Source organism: Cupressus sempervirens, chromosome 10 (assembly GCF_028749045.1).
Source record: "Cupressus sempervirens isolate cs-2001-9-10 chromosome 10, ASM2874904v1, whole genome shotgun sequence".
Lineage (NCBI taxonomy): Eukaryota > Viridiplantae > Streptophyta > Pinopsida > Cupressales > Cupressaceae > Cupressus > Cupressus sempervirens.
The window spans coordinates 526,143,025-526,160,777 of record NC_143127.1 but is presented as its reverse complement, the minus strand read 5'-3'; positions in this window follow the sequence as shown (position 1 = coordinate 526,160,777).

The following is a 17,753-nucleotide window of genomic DNA, read 5'->3' as shown; positions in this document are numbered from 1 at the left end:
TCTTATGATTCAACCTTGCTTAGTAAGGTCTTCAGCTCTCATCATAGCTCGGTGATCCTTGTGTATCTTGAATGCTAATATAGATCTTCTACTTGTTATCTGGAACTGGTATGGGATGTCTTCTTCTGAATCTCAGTTCTAGTAATCTCCATGGATGTCTAAGTTGAAAAGGTTGAGTTACCCAACTCATCAACTTGGGTGTCAACAATTTCATGACTTTGGCTTGCATTTTTTGGAGATTTTTGCACCCATTTCTGCCTCATGTATTTTCTGATATTGTCATGCTTTTCTTTGCTTTTCTTTTCATCTTCAATTCTTCCTATGTTCATATAGCTCTTGGCAAGATGTCCAAGTTTTGTACATGCAAAACATCTCTCTTCCTTATGTGATGCTTTATGCAAATTGCTCCAATGTGTCTAAACTCACCACAATAGTGACATCTACACCATGTATTGTAATCCCAACCAAATATAGCTTTGACAATTTGTTCTGTTGGGTTCCATTTCTTAGTCTTGCACTCTAAAGATTTGTGTTCGTGTTTGTTGTAATTGCGACACTTTCCTTCAAACTTAGGTTTCTCTGTTCATTCACTTGCTCTATGTCATGGTTTCTTGCAACCATAACACTTCCCATTGAACTTTGATTTACGATTGCTCCAACACTTTTTTGATGTTTGACCTATTTTCCACAATGACTACATGTAGGTCTTTTGTTCTTTTGAGCTCCTTGCTAAGAAGATTCACCTTCTTCTATATATCCTAATCCAACTTTACCTTTGTGTCTGAATTGTGTTTACTTGTCCAACTGATTCATGCTTTCTTGTGAATTCATTATCCTCTCATTGGTCTACTTTTCTATGCTAAGATCATTCTTCAATCTTTCATTTTCTATCCTTAACTTGATAACCTCTTGATTTACATCATTAAGTTGATCAATCATATCTATTTGCTGAAGAGATAGTTGATTAATTTCATTGTTCTTTTGTTCCATGACTTCACATAATCTGACTGATTGAATTTCTTGTTCTGTTTTCAAGTTTTTGACTTCTTCATGAGGAGTAAGATTCTTTTCAAGTAGATTTGTGATTGTTGCATTGGCTTCATCTTAACTTCTTTCTTGACAAATGTCTTCAATTCTTTCTTTAGTGTAGAGATTATCATTTATTTGTGCTATAAGTTCTTTCCTTCTATTTAGGGATTGAGGGAGTTTCTCCTTCACTTTCTCGAGTTGATCCATGGCTAATTGTAGATCCAACTTTTCATTTTCAATAACTTTCTCCAATCTATAGACTTTCATTATTTTTGATCTTTTCTCAAGCTACTAAACTTCTGATGTGAGAACCAAAGCTCTGATACCAATTGTTGGGAATCTAATATAGTCTACGTTACTGAGAGGAGAGGGATGAATCAGGAACCAATAAAACTTTAAACTTAATTCACCAATTAAACCATCACCACACAATATGATCTAGTTGCATGCATGAAAGACTGAAAGCAATAAAACATTCATATCACTTTGACACAATATTGGTAACCCAGAAACCTTCCAAAATAGAAAGTAAAATTGGGGTGGGGATGATACCCACAAGATTTATGACTGTAGTATAAAGTTGGCCTATTAAGGCTTACAATTGAGAACTTTTGGTGATCTTCCCTGTTAGGAGCAATAAGGATTGTTATGTCCACCTTATTAAAGGATTTATAAACATACAATGAAGCATGCACTCTGTTAGGAGATTTGGAATAAGATGATTAAGTCCACCTTGTTAGAGGATTTGACTAATGCACCTATTAGGATGAACTAGTGATTGATCTCTGATCTAAAATTTTGATTTGTTGAATGAGATTCCTTGAATTACAATGATCGCCTGACTACGATAGATAAATCTCTACTTTTCCTTATATTGCTTGTAGCCTTCTTCAATCCATACTCATTTGCTTCTTACTTATTCACATACTCATTACTACATTTGGATATGACACAATGTATTACATATATATCAATCTACTTAATTACCTTATGGAGTTGCTTACAATACCAAATTCATCATAATTCACAAAGTTGGCCCATTGTTGTAACTCAGGTTCTGAAGACAACTTGGTGATGTTCTAACACTCGACAAACACTGTCAACACTCGAAAGACTCTGGCACTCAATTGACATTGAAGCTCAGTCATTACTAATTACTTCGAGTAGCAGGAACTTGGTCAACACTATATGACTCAGTGAAAACTAAGAAACTCAGTAGACACTGAATCACTCGGTTGACACTGCATGGCTTGGTCAACACTAAATTCACTTTGATAACACTGTGAGCTCAATAGACACTAATATACTTGGTTAACATTGTAGAGCTCAGTTAACGCTAAGATCTTCATTACTAATACTAGAAAGCTCAGTAGACTCTACTATGCTCGGGAAATACTATAAACTATCTTAGATGCTTGGTAGATACTGTGAAGCTCATCATGAACTGTAGTTTAATTGATTAGCTCGATAGTAACTAAAACTAACTAACTAAGTGCTAAGTCACTAATAGACAAATTCACCTTAATGTCAACAAAATTGATGTAAACCATTTTTATCAAGAAGGACGTGTGTTCTTAAGATCGAGGAATTAATCAAGAAGTCAATTATGAATGTAACTGATGATCATCAATCCCTATGAGAGGTGATCAAGCAATCAAAAAATTAGAAGGGCTAAATGATAAAAAAGATGAATTTGGACCGTTGATCATGATCTGGAAGCTTCATCAAAAAACTATTTAAGAAGGATTATGAGACCCATTTCTTGTTGGTTGTGAGTTAAAAGTTTGGATACTAAGTTGAAGGCGAAGTTAGTGGAGTTAAGTGTTAAGAAGTAATAAGACAACCAAGCAGTGCATAAAGAAGCTATTAAAGATTTATCACAGAGATGTGATATTAGATTATATAGAGGTGATATGTCATCAAATTTAGAGTGAACACTGAATGACCAAGGTACCGATACATTTTTAACAGGCATTTCAGGGTAAATCTCTTGACGGAGTTGTACTAATAGGCCTATGTAAATCTCCTAACAAAGTGCTTACTTAATTGTGTAGTTAAAATCCTTTAATCAAGGTAGACTAAAAAAGTCTTGTAAGCTCTTAATAGGAGAGACCCCTCATAGGGCAGATCATCAGAAGTGATCAAACTTTGTAGCCCTAAGAGGGACACTTTATTGCAATAGTAGTGAAGATTTTGTGGGTGTCATCCCCACTATAGTTTTACCTTCACCTTGGAGGGTTTGTACATTACCAAATCATTGTGTTATGTGTTGATTTATTACGTATATGTTTTATTCATGTTATTAGATGTTAGATCTGATATTACATATTGACATATAATAATGCATGCAAAAGTTCAAGGTTAAGACAAAGATGTGTGTGGTGAATTGTGTATGAACATGGTTAATGTTCGAAGAAGTAAAAGTTTTGAAGACTCTGATTTACCCCCTAGCCCTCAACATCTTACTTTCCCTATTAGATTTTCAATAATTAATATCAGAGCTAATTTCTCTAAACATAAGTCCAACCACTTGAGAGTCAAAGATCTTGGAGATGGAGCCTATAATTTGAGAAAGGTTATTGAGAATTAAAAGATTGATTTGCAGCTTGCATTTGAGCAAGTCAAGGCTACAAAGGAGGAATTGAATAAATCCCTAAAGAGAAGGAAGGAGATGACAATTAAAAAAATGACACCCAATACAAGGAATAAAGCATTGAGGACTTATGTAATGAAGGTAGATCTAGTGAAACTAATTCAACAATAACATATATATTGGAAAGGAACAACATCCTTAATGAAAACGTAAGAGCACTGAAAAGAGAACATTAAATATAGTTAGTGAGGCTATCTAAAGTGACTGAACAAAAGAAAAAGGTTGAAGAGGACAAGGTATTGACCAAAGAAGACACAAGGTAGATAGTAACAAGTCCCGATGAGGGAATCACTGAGGTACAAAGGTTGACTCAAAATAAATTTGACATGGTCAATTAGTTATTAAGTGCCAATAATTAGATCGCTAAGAAGGTGGAAGAGGTTTCAAATGTGAGATCCAAGAACAATCAACTGAAAACTAAATTGAGATCTAAGAAATAAATTATGGAAAGAGTGAACAAATCTGTAGAGGCTATGAGACAACTTGATGACACTATTGGACTTGGTTATACCAAGTTCATATCATCTGTCAAACAAGGAGAGTCATCAAAGCATGGAGAACAAAGGAATGCCAAGAACAAGAAGCCTACATGCTATCACTATGGAAAACTAGGTCATACAAAAAACATTTATAGGAGCAAAATTAGTAATTCAAATCCTAAACCTAAATTCAATGGTAATTATTTCAATATTAACAAGCACGAACATCAAGCACATGAAAGTAGATCAAAGACCAACAAGACAAACTACATCTAGATTTGAAGGCTATTGTTGCACATGTCAGAAGTATGGTCGTAAGGTACAACATTGGAGATCTAAAGCAGAGATCAATTGGACACCTAAAGGTCAAGGCAAAACACCTAGGCTAGTTAATTCCATAAATTGGGATTACAACACTTGGGTCGATTGTCAATTTGTGGAAAGTACAAACATATTGAAATAAATTGTGCAAGGATACATCTTAGAGAAAGATCAAGAAACTAGAGAAACTTTGGACCACTATGTTTCAATTGTTAAAAGGTCGGTCACCTAAGTAGGGACTCTATGAACCAAGCACCAATACCTAATGATGAAGAAAAGAATGGCAAAGAAAAGGTCAATATTGAAGAAGTGAGAACCAAAATGAATCAAATCTAGAAAAAGAAAATTGAAGAAGAAAATAGTTCAAATTGTGAAGTTGTGATCACTTAATCTAATGGACTAGGTGGTTCCTCCACCTCAAACTGAGCAAAGAGGTAGGCATGGAACTGAATTTAAATTTGTTGAACATACATCGCTTCCTAAGATTGTTTGGATAAAGGATTAAATCAACATGATATTAGATGCATAAGGATAGTTATGATATTTGAGTTGGCTAATGTATTTTGGTGCCAAGTTGAAAATTTGGTGATGATCGAGTGTCAGTTTTAGAGTCCTGAAGAGACCAAACCAAAATGTTAGTTATGACCAAGCTGTGGCATTGATCAAGTAAATAGAACTTTGGAAGTGTGTTTGCTAAGTTTTATAGAGATAGCCACGATAACTATAACACACCCACTATATGTACGAAGCATTGATGAGGCCCTAAATTTGAATTTCTACACTATATAGTGAATCTTATGAGTCACTTTTTTCACACATCATTCAAAATTTGAAGAGAAGAAGAACTCAAGAGAATCCAAATTAGTTTGAGAATGCTTGTAAAGGATCTAAAGGTGTGTCATCGACATTTGAAGTGACTTGTGAGCAGATTGTAAAGGCCAAGCTATGCATAAGTTTTTTTATCAAACCCTAGATCATTAGAATGACATCAAGTTCATCCACTACTACAAAGAAGATACTATTATAGGTTAGTAATGCTCAATTAGTCAGGATCAATGAATGTGGCCCATCCAAATTTAGAGTGTATCTTAAACTTGTGATGAAGGATGATTCTTCGGGTGCCCTGTACTCTTTTCCACTGAGGGTAATCATGATTAACAATGTGAGATAATGTTATATGGGCAAGATAGGTGAAGTAGGAGATTTTGAGCTGAGAGCAAAATATGATAAGTTGAGTGAGAACAAACAACTGAAGGACGAGTAATTTGCTGCCAAGGAAGAGATGAGATTGAGGCCAACACACTGGCTTAGTAAAACAAAGAGGAGTGAAAATATCTACCATTGACAATGTGAAGATTGAATTCGTTATCAAAGTCATTTCCAATAAATTTTATCAGTCAACTCGACTTGATAACATTCCAAGTGTTGTAGTATACTTGGGATGGAAAATTGTTAAGAAAGATCATAGCTATGACCTTGCAGACCTCTGACTTACACATTTAGTAGAGAATTTGGAAAGTATAAGTAGAGTGAAGAAAATTATCTAATAAGTTTGGATCTTTGATAGTTTGTGTTTTCTTTTATGTGCAAAATATGTTTTCCACCATTAGCAATGTAGTCTGGGATAAGAAGAAACTAGTTACCAAGTAGATTAATGAGCTTACTGGTCAGATTGGTGATAATTTTTTAACTATTATCAATGGTTTCTTTGAAGAACTCAAGAGGAAAATGAAGAATAGGTCTAAGATACCACAATCCCTAGTACACAATTATTAGGATAATATATGTTTCTTAGTAGACACTAATTTTAACTATGCACAAGTAGTTCTACCTAGGGTTGCATGGTTGAGACCTCTATGTTATAAGGTTAATATTGATGAATTAACTACAATAATCACCTCATTGTTGGTAGAAGAAGTTGACAAGAATGCTGAGCCATTCGACATATATGAGACAAAAAGGTGACAAAGATTGTTCAAATTAATGCACCTAAGCTGAATAAGAAGAGGAAGGCCATGATTGAGAACTTGGAAAGAGTCTTGGGAGAAGGAGCCTAGAAAAAATGCATTTGCAGATTACTGAAGGTAAATGAGAGGATAGATCAAGAAATAATGACGATGAAGAAGATGTAGTTAATAAAGACAAGGAGATAGTGGTTGTTGAGCCACATGCTAGAAGAGGTAAGAAAACTATTATTGTTGAGCCTAATGTTAAGAAGAGCCTTAAGAAGGTTGTAGCAAAACCTACACCTACACCACCAAGGGAAACTACACCTACATGACAAAGAACAAGGGAAACTATGACTGCATTTGCCAAGCCTTAGAAAAAAGGCATTGTGAAGATAATCAAGCCTACTCAAGTCAAGAGCTCAACAAAGAGAAAGACCACTTGTGGAAGATGAGCTAAGAAATCATGGAAAGAAACCAAGGAGAAATCTCATTATGCAGAAGGATGATGAGGAGGATAAAGCAAAGAAGAATGAGTCAAATGAATTAAGTCAATTCAGAATAGCTACGCAAAAAAAGTCCCAAAACATTGATGAGGTATGTGCAAGTCTTAGGAGCACTACAAGATTTTCTGGTTTCAAGTATATAAAATATGATAAATTGAGTAAGGAGGATAAGAATAAAGTAGAAGAAGCAGTAATTGATATGATGGTGAATTTTAAGTATACACCTATAGAGTTAGGAAGAATGATTCCTGAGGAATTGTACAAAAAGATTGATGGAAAGTGAAATTTTGCAATAGACACTGAAAGGAAAATAAGAGAAACAACATTGTCTTAGGTTATCTCAGAATTAGATAAGGGTCAGATTTGTATAGCTTTAAGATATAATACTAATAGGGTTGTACCAAAGAGGAGAGCATTTTTTATACTAAAAAATAAAATAGAAAATGTTGTTGAAGAGACAAAAATAACATGGAGAAAGATTTATGGTGTGATGCCTAATGATGAACAAAAGAATGAGGAAGAAAAGGATGAACATGCAAATGTAGAACTAGACAACACACAAGACATTGATGATGGTCAAGATAATCTTGTTGATACTTTCAATAATTTGGTGCAACTAAGTGAAGGGAAAACAAAGTCAGTGGTTATATATGATGAACTTGAAACAAGTCGCATTAGAAATAAAAATGTCATGACTAATCTAGTACAACAAAGTGCAGGTCTAGTTTAGATTGAGTCTATGTAGTTGCCAACTCATGCAAAGTTGTTGAACCCTAACCATGTGTTAGTACAAGTAAAGGATTACCCAAAGATTGACTTGCAGGATAACTGGTTGAACTTTCATCTATTCATGTTGCTACATTAAGTCTAGTTGATAGCCAAGGTAATGTACAAGTTGGTGATGCCAAGAAGTAGAGTGTGTCAGTGAATACAAGAGAAATCACACAAGTGCCTACATAGAAAAATGTAGTCACTGAGGGAAAAGATAAAAATGAGAAAGAAGATAAAATTCATGATTATCAAACAGATAAGTCTACTATAGGTCAAAGACCAAGTGCCTTAGAACCTCAGATTGAGGGAATGAAGGAGGCAAGACATTTGAGCTTCACCAATGAGCTCCAAACTAATAAAGGAGAGAAAAGACAAGATGAATCTATATAGAAGATGGGTACAATTGTAAGAACAAAAGAGAAGATGTCTAGAGATGAATCAAAGATAGAAGAGGTGACTATTGAGTCACAAAAGCTAAATTTTGGAGTTCAAACTCAAGGTTTGCAACTGACTGAACTGAGATCTAGCACACTAGATCCCAAGAGCAAGAAGTTAAAGAAGAAGGTGAAACATTCACCTCAAGTCATAAGAGGTAAGCCTATCACTCTAGATGAAGACATTGTTATTCCTGATTGGGTTAAATTTAATTTGAGTGAGGAGCATATGATAATATTAAGTGAACTATTTGCAAGGAAGGCTAAGCAAGCTGAGTTAAGAAGAGAACATCAAAAGAGGCAAGTATTGTATTATATCAAAGACATTTTTCTTGATACAATTATTGTTAATGATTTGGATGAAAATACTCCATTTATTGAGAAATTGATCAAAATTATGGAAAAAGTTAATGATTCTGATGTAGACATTCAAGAGAAGTTGATGCAAAGAGAAAAGAGGAAGTATGACAATAGAGTGATGGAAAAAGTACGTAGTGAGATAGTGATTAAGAAAGTTGAGCTTTCCATTCATATCACTGAGCTAGAACATTTAACCACAAATGCAAATTCATTGTTTGCAAAGTTGTGTGATGGTATTCCCTCTTATTACAAGTTTGTAAGGGATAGAATGGTAAGATAGATGCATATCTACATAAAGATAGAAAAGAATTGAGCATGGATCCCAAATCGAGCTTAGTTTACTATTAACAAATCAAATTCTTACAAGGGAAACAGTCAAAACTTTAACAAGAAGAGTGCCAATAAGAAATGAGGTGAATGAAATTCAAGCAAGGTTGCTACCTCAAATGAATGTCATGTGAAGGCACATAAAAACTACTATGGATCTTGTGAAGGACCAACACCTATCCATTTTAGATAATATGGTGAATCTAGAGGCCAAGATTAAAATACAAAAACAAGTACTGCATACTTTAAAGGCTAATTGGGACAACACAGTGTCAATCATTACCAAATTGCACCATCCATTTCTAAAGGCATTCAGGATCCTCCTAGAACTCCAATTGAAAATTTGTTTGAAGTCATAATTGACAAAAAATAAGGGGGAAGTAATGCATGATCAAGTAAGAAAGTGTATGTATATGCATGCTATCAAATTTTGATTTGAAACTATTGGAATTACAATAGGAAAGGTAAACTCCTAAGAGCGAGGTGGTGGGGGGGGGGGGGCGGTTTGAATCAGTAATTTTAACTTGGACCCATAAAAATTTCACCATACATCCATCTCATGCATTCAATGAGTAAGCTGAAATAACACGTAAAGCATGTACATCTAAATCATTTAAGCAAAAAAAACATTCACACACATAACACTAGATATGATTACCTAGAGACCCTCCAATGAGAAGGTAAAATTGGGGTGGGGATGATACCCACAAATCTTCACTACTGCAATAATAAAGTGTATCCAATGAAGGTTACAATGTTTTGATCACGAGTCATGATCTACCTTGTGAAAGGTCTACCCTGTTAAAGGCTTACAAAGATTGTTAGGTCTCATCTTGTTAGAGGATTTCAACACCCTGTTAGAAGTGTGCCTTGCTAAAGGACTTTAACTCACAACTAAGTCAGCACCCTGTTAAAGGATTTCATATAGCCTATTAGGACTACTCTATTAAGAGATTTTGACTGAAATCACCTATTAGAATGTCTCAACATTGATCCTTCGGTTAGCACTTGATTGCTTGTTTACGAATCACCTCTAAATAATGTCTTCTTGATCCTTCTTGATCAGATGTCTCTTTTTTGTATGCTTTTCTCTATCCTCTATTATGATCTAATTGATTCTGCAATCTAGTTTCACTTCATAACTTCTAAGCCACCATGAATGCTCTGTTTGCGCATGCAAACTTCTTTATTTGCTCCTTCAACATCCATATAAGGTTTAGGGTTTGTCCTCCTTAAGAAGACTTTGGTGACTTTGGGTTAGGTATGAATCTATGACTAAGATTCATCCATTTTGCCACTTAATCCTTCCCATTTGCTGATTAGTTGCATGTAATTGCATTGGGAATCCAACTTAAGATTTGTCCTTATCTCCAAAATATTGTAATTCATCCTTAAGTCAGCTAAAAAATGGTTTACATAGTTGTTTGTGCCATTACAAACAATTATGTCAAAATTATCTCACTCAGCACCTAAAGTCTCTCATGCTCAACATACACTAATCTCTCTACTGTGACTCGACATCTATATTGCTCGGCATCCATAGTTTACTCAAATCCTGTGTCACTTGACATACACTATCTACTTGGCACTTGAATGACTTAGCACATGAGTGGCTCGACACTCATTGTGAACTCGACATGCTCTATGGTTTGCTTGGCATATGTTACTTGTTTGGCATGAACTAAGTAAATAACTTAAGTGTGTTGGCACTCACTTCTCAAAACCATAAAATTTTGGTATATATTTTTGGAGTAATAAGGAGTTATCCAGTTTGATGCTCAGAATGTGAGAAATAAATAGTTTTGAAAAAGATTTTGAAAATAAGCATCATATATGTATGGATCGAGCTACAGGTATGGATTAGATTCTAAGGGAGAGGTACATATTTTAAAGTTGTGGAAAAAGTTTTTGATCATGACAAAGTGTTTTTTCTACTAATGCCAAAGGGGGAGATTATTGACCCTAAACATAATCTAGTATTGTTAGTTAGTGCAAAACACTTGTTGATTCACAATGCAGAGTTAGCCGATCATCAATGCGACTGAGCCACTCTATATAGGGCGAGTGATGTTATCAAAAGATGTATATAATAAGTTGTTTCTAGGTTGTTTAGGAGGCAACATATAACAAATGATACTAAGACTAAATATTTTAGTGAAAGCCGAGCACAGTTGAAGCTTAGGGACAATTGGAAGAACTAGTATCTACCAAGCATTAGGATGCTATTAGCGTCGAGTAACATAATTTTGTATAAGTGTTTGGATTGGCACAAGCAATGATGTAAAATATTTTTATTGAGTTGGATGCATGTTCTTAAGATTGAGGAGTTAATCAAGGAGTTAATTATGCATGTGTAAGGATCATCAAACCCTATGTAAGGTGATCAACCAATCAAAAAATTAGAAGGATCATCAAACCCTATGAGAGGTGATCAATCACCAAGTATAATGGGGCCTCTTGAATTTAAATACTTTGACTCACATAGATGACTTAATCTAGAGAAGTACCTGATGTGCTAGTTGTAGAAGAACTTACTTTCTCACTAAATGGTAGCATTAATTTCTTTGAATACATGTCATATGTCAATTACTCTGAAGACATTTATACTTTTCTTGATAATGGAAATTGTGCAGTAAAGACTAGAGGAAAACACGATAAGGTTGGAGCTAATAGTTTGACCATCACTCCTAAACATGTGTCAACAATGGGAAAGAAGACATAATCAACCCCTTAAAGGACATCAAAAATAGAGGCAACCTTTCCTTCTTCCACCCCTCCTTTTTAAGTTGGCTCTTTGATATTGCAGAATCTTGTATGAACACCAAGATACTATTGGCATTTGATGAGTATAATGAATATTTGGCATATATTTTTGTCATTGATGTCAAACACGTAAGTACCATTCACAGAACCAATAAAAAACTACACTGTCGATATACAAAGGCACTATCAATGTGTAAAGAATATTATCAAACCATAATTATTGGAGACATAACTATTAGAGTATAGTAATAACAATGTTATCAGACTATTGTCAACAATAGTTATCGTATTAAAGAAGTTTTGTTTTCTAGCTGACAACAGGAGGAAATAGATGAACCCTAAGATCTAAGATCAATTATGTATAGGGTTTGCAAGATCAAGGAAAAAATCTTAAGATGTGAACATAAAAAAAGAGAGGAGATAGAGAATAAAAGTGATGAACAACGAAAAGCCAAGCAAAGAGAAAAATGAAAAAGTAGAGTACAAAATTGATTTGACAAGTTTTAAGATAGAAGCAGTCACAATCATGTTATCTTTTAAAAAAATTCTAACCAAATTTCTACAATGTTTATTAAATCCTTTAATCAATGTAGTCTATTATAGAACTAATAAGTTTGTGTGAGAGCTTTATCTAAATCATTTAACAAGGTGAATGCCAAGGAAGGCAGGATGAAATTTCATAACTGAGTAATCTTCACAAATCAAAGATACAACTAACATTGTATTAGTCACTTTACCAGGTGAGTTTCTTAAAAGGAAACACCATTGTGAACCTAATCAACAACCTTTTTTTACTGCAGCAAAAAAGTTGTGTGTACCATCCCCATCGTAGTTTTGCCCTTTGAACAAGGTTTTTCTATGATACCAAAACTTATGTGTCATGGACATGTAAAGTTTTATGTCTTGGTGTTATTTAATTTTATGCATATGAATTTTTAATTGATAAGTGATGTCATCAATTATATAAGAAGGTTTATCAGTTTAATTATTTGACAACCTATTGGTTAATGTCATAAAAATGATTAATAGATAAAATTTGATAAGTAATGATTCACCCCCACCCTCTCAATACTTAACCATTCTAATCAACAATCAACAATTGGTATCAAAGCTTACTTCTTTTGAAGAAAGTCTAACAACTTGAGAGTAGATATGAGAACATGGAAAGGTATAAGAAGGAAAAATAATTGGAAGAAGTTCACTAGTACATTTTCCCTTCATTTTTTACATCCATTTTTTTTAATGTTAGGCCATTTTGGCTTGTGAGTTTCACTTTATTTATTTATTATTATATCTCAAAAAGGTCAAAATTTTGATGCCACTTAAGTTTAGTGTTAAAATTTAGACATCCCTTAAGCATAGTGTCAAAATTTTGACAAAATCAGGATATAAACAAAAAAATAAAAGTGAATTTAGTTTGTTTTGGGTAGATCATGTGTGGGAGGAAAGGCTTGAGCTGCATGTGTCAATTTCTCATTAGTAAGTCCTTTTTTCGCTGCTAATCACACCCTACAATGACAATATGACTTTGAATGTATGTTGGTAGTAATGGAAGAAGGTAAGTGTGAGGCCTCGCCCCGATCCATCATAGCACATCTGATACATTATGACTCGATATGTTGAGACTTTATCTAATGGACTAGACATTATTTATATTATTTTATATCATGTGATGCTTTACTTTAAAAATGCTTAAATAGGTTATTTGATATTATGTGTAGACATGCATTATGATGATGTAACTTAGCAAATGATTCAGAATTATGAATATATTAAATACTTAAATTATGTAATTTGTGATGATCAAATATGTGTGCAGAAATGAGAAAAAGTTACTTAAATGAAAGTTTAATGTTTTGATCGATGTGATTATGCAAATGAGTTTTAAATATATACATGTGATTTTCTTTGAGCTACCGACATTTGATTGTGTGTGCAATCTAGTAAAGTGATTCAAACCTCATTGTCTAGTGTTTTTTTGTATCATAATTTGAATGTGCGTATCATTCTGTATTTTGCAAGGGGTTGAATGTTGCATAACTGTGAATCTTATGGTGTCACTTGACACTTGTAATTTGTATATGTGTATCAACATATTAATTAGGATTGATAATATAACCCATTATCTGAAGATTGATTAAGTTAGTAATTTAAGATTAATTAGTTGGTAACCTAGATTAATTACCCTAATTAGGGTCTAGTGGAAAGGTTACATCCTTAGGGTTTTAAAAGTTCAAATATTACAAACCAATTATATAGGTCCTAAAATGATCCTAGAGGCCAAATTTAATGTAATCCAAGTGCCTAAGGGGTATGTGTATGGGTTGAGAACATTTTCCACCCTTCGAGAACTTCTTAATAGCATTTATGACTCCTTAACTATCCTATTTTCCCTTTAGTGCGAAAATTGACCATCTCCACGAGGTTTGTCAACACTTCTCCTAAAAGTTTGTCTTGATGGTAGGAACAAGTGGGAAGACCCTAGAAGGCTTAAGTCAAGTCTTGGAGTTATTGCCATTTTAGGTGGGTAAGTTTAGAAGCCTATTTAGTGACCATTTTGAGAGTTGAAGGTTGTTCACCCATTCTCTACATTTAGAGAAAGTAGATAGTAATTTTTTAACCCAAACCATTTTGCATATAGTAGATAGTAGCTTTTTAACCCAAACCATTTTCATATATTTTAATATTTAGTTTAATGTGTAAATTATATAGATAATATATTTTTATTTGTATATTTATAATGACATGTAAAAAATATACATGTTATTAAATTTTAGATAAATATAAAACAAAAAATGTTAAAGTAACTTAAAAATAATTAGTCTTTATTTAAAATAATTTTACACTATATTACATAGTTTTTTAAAATATTTTTTTAATAATTGATTAATTTTAAAAATATTTTTATATTAAAAATAAAGGTAATATGATATCTATAATTATACACAAAACTTTACTTATTAAATATGTATACTTATAATTATTAAAAAATGTATTATTTTTATTATTCTATAATAATAAATTTAAATAAGATCTGAGAACATATTATTAAATAATATATTTAAAACTAAATTATGTAAAATTTTACCTATAATTCTAAATATTTGAATAAATTTTACTCTATAATTTTAATTATATTTAAAATATATTTTTACCCATAATTTCTCAATACTCAAATAGATAAATAATTTTTAATTTTTAATTAAAATATTTAAAATGACATATAAAAAATAATTTAAACTCATCTTTCTAAATACTAAAAAAAAATTAACTTAACTTATAATTTTACTTGTCATCCAACTAAGCCATATAATGCATAAGAAAAAATGTTTCGTTTAAAACAACATTAAAGTTTCCAAGTTAAGATTCCTATGTGTTTTAATTTGTTTTCAGTTGAACAAATACATGCAAATATGTTGCACCATAGTCAATGTCGTTTGATAGTTAGTTTTTTTTTTGTAAAAACCAACACCTTTTTGTTTCATCTCACCCTTCCATTGTCTTGGTTAAAAAAACAACACCTTTTTGTTTCATCTTACCTTTCTATTGTCCATGTATTCAAGTCCTTCAAGTCTCGGGTGGGGAGACAAGACCTGCATTTTCCCTCCCTTGGGCAATGGACTAAATCTCTTGGGCAGTGTGACCCACTTGGAGAGTGCTCATGTGAGCCTAGGGAGATGTGGGAGCTAGTGGATTTAGTTAAAGGATAGGGGTTAGTATGTGTGATGGGTTAGTTAAGAGTTAGTGGATAGTGTTAGCAAATTTAGATGTTATTAATAACAATTTCTTTTTCCTATTTAATATTAATTTGTATTAAAATGTTAGTTATATGATAGTTAGTTAATTAGTCTAGAATGTTAAAGTATGTTATTCTTTTTCATAAAGGTTAGTTTAGTATTATATAAAGTAAGTAGATTTTCATTAGTGTTAGATTATAAGTTAGTGTTAGTTTCTAGATTTAAATATTCTTTTGGGACTTTTGAAAACTAAATTTCTCCTTTTCATAAGATATAATAAATTTAATGGAATGGATAAAATAATTAAGAATATTAGACAAAAAGTTAGTAATTAATATCATTCGAGATAGTGTTACAATTCAAAAGTTATGCTAGGTGTTTAGATTTAAAGATTGACTCGATATTAAGCATCGAAATAAAAAAGAAACTATAATGTATTATTCAAAAAGTAATTTAAATATTAAATTTAAATATTTTTATACATTTACTTAAAAGTTCATTTAATTCAAATTGCGAGGGTTATAGGAATGAAGGGGTATTGAAGGAATCATAGTTTGATTTCTTGATCGGGGTGAGGAATATGAATGATGAAATGAGATGAATAATCTAATTATCAATAATCAATGATTGTAACTAGTTTAAAAGTTCATTTTTGTAATGGAAACAAAGTATTAAGGTAATTAAATGAATTTTCGAAAATGATGAAATTAGTTCACCTAGGGGATTGAACCAACACACCAAATAAATATGAAATAATTTGACAACCTAATAGAATTTATGAAACTTTATGAACTTAATAATGTGACTTAAAAAATGGTCAAATTAAGGTTGACTTAGTCAATAATTAGGGTTTAGTCAACCTAAACTTGGTGTTCCTATAACACCTTTATTTGAGTGTTTCGAACATGTACAATATGGTTGGAATATGAACTCTGCATCTTATTGAAAATAACCAAAACTCACTTTTAATCCCTTGCCAACTTTTCATAACCTACTTAGTGTCACATGTATTAACTTAGTGGATTAGTTAACTTTAAAAAAAAATTGTGTTTTTGTCTTGATATTTTGGGTATGACAGTAAGTGAATAAAAAACTAGGGTATACTGTAAAAAAAAGGCATGATTAAGATCAATTAAGGATCATTTGGATTTCCTGTCACATACCCTTGTTTTTCCCTTTTCATTTTCTTCCATCTCCACTGAAAAAGATCATCGCAGAGACATAGATAACAAGGGCACAACAAGAGACAAAACATATATTTACTCCTGAAACCTAAATGAATGAGTGAATGGGAAAATGAGTTGGGGTATTTCTTAAAAAAGTCCCATCCGATTCTCATCAAATTCATCAAATCCCTTTAGCTTTATAAATCAAAACCCCACAAATCAAGGTCAGTGGATGTGTTTTTTTTCAATAAAAACTTATTTATATCTTTATACCCTACTGTATAGATGGACTTGGTTGAATGTGTGCCTATTTTGAATGTGTTTCTTCATTCCACTATTTAAGAAATATTTTAATGAAAAAATTTCAAATTTCATATCATAGATTAGATTATAATCGACATAGGACAATGAAAGCATGAATGAGATGTATATAGAATGAAAGCAATCAACATAGAGTATTGTTAAAACATACTAGCAAAAGACTAGACCATGACATCTAGGTATTGCTAAAATAAATTATTGAGTTTTCCCTTGTAATAATCACTGATGAAAATGGTCCAAAGATGATCATTATGTTACATATAGACACTACAAATAGACAAAGACACTTTTATTGCAAAGGAAATATTGATGTCTCTTTCTTATTTGATTGATTATTGCTATAGTCACTGAATGTTCACATACTAGTAGATGATGAGATTGACATGAATGACACATATAAAGAAGAAATCCCATCCATAATTTGCATAGTAAAATAGTGACAATGAAGTGAATGGAGGATCCTTCTTTTGGGTGTTTTAATAACTCAGTATGCATCATCCATATTTAATGAAGCCTCCAAAACCTAAATAAGGGAAATCCAAGCATGGTGGTGACCTTTATCATGAATCTATTAATAATGATGTAGGAGCATCCTGGGTGTAATGGCAATCTCACATCACCAAAAAATATTTCTATTTCTAGTTTTCTAGTTTTGTGTTTTCTATAAGGGATATTCTTGTGCAGAGTTGTTGTTTGAGGGAGCTTTTAAATTTTTGTAAATTGATATTATCTGCTTAGATTGATCTAATCTTATACACAGAGGTTCATCTTTGACATATCATCCGACTAGATGAGTTTTATTATCATATCATATGTATGAGTACAATTATTGCATATTTTCAGTATGAATTTTGGCTATCCAAACTTTAGGTCCAGTGACAAAGGCCTAAATGACTCTAAAATGAGGCAAAACCTCGACTATTACATGCTTGTGCAATTA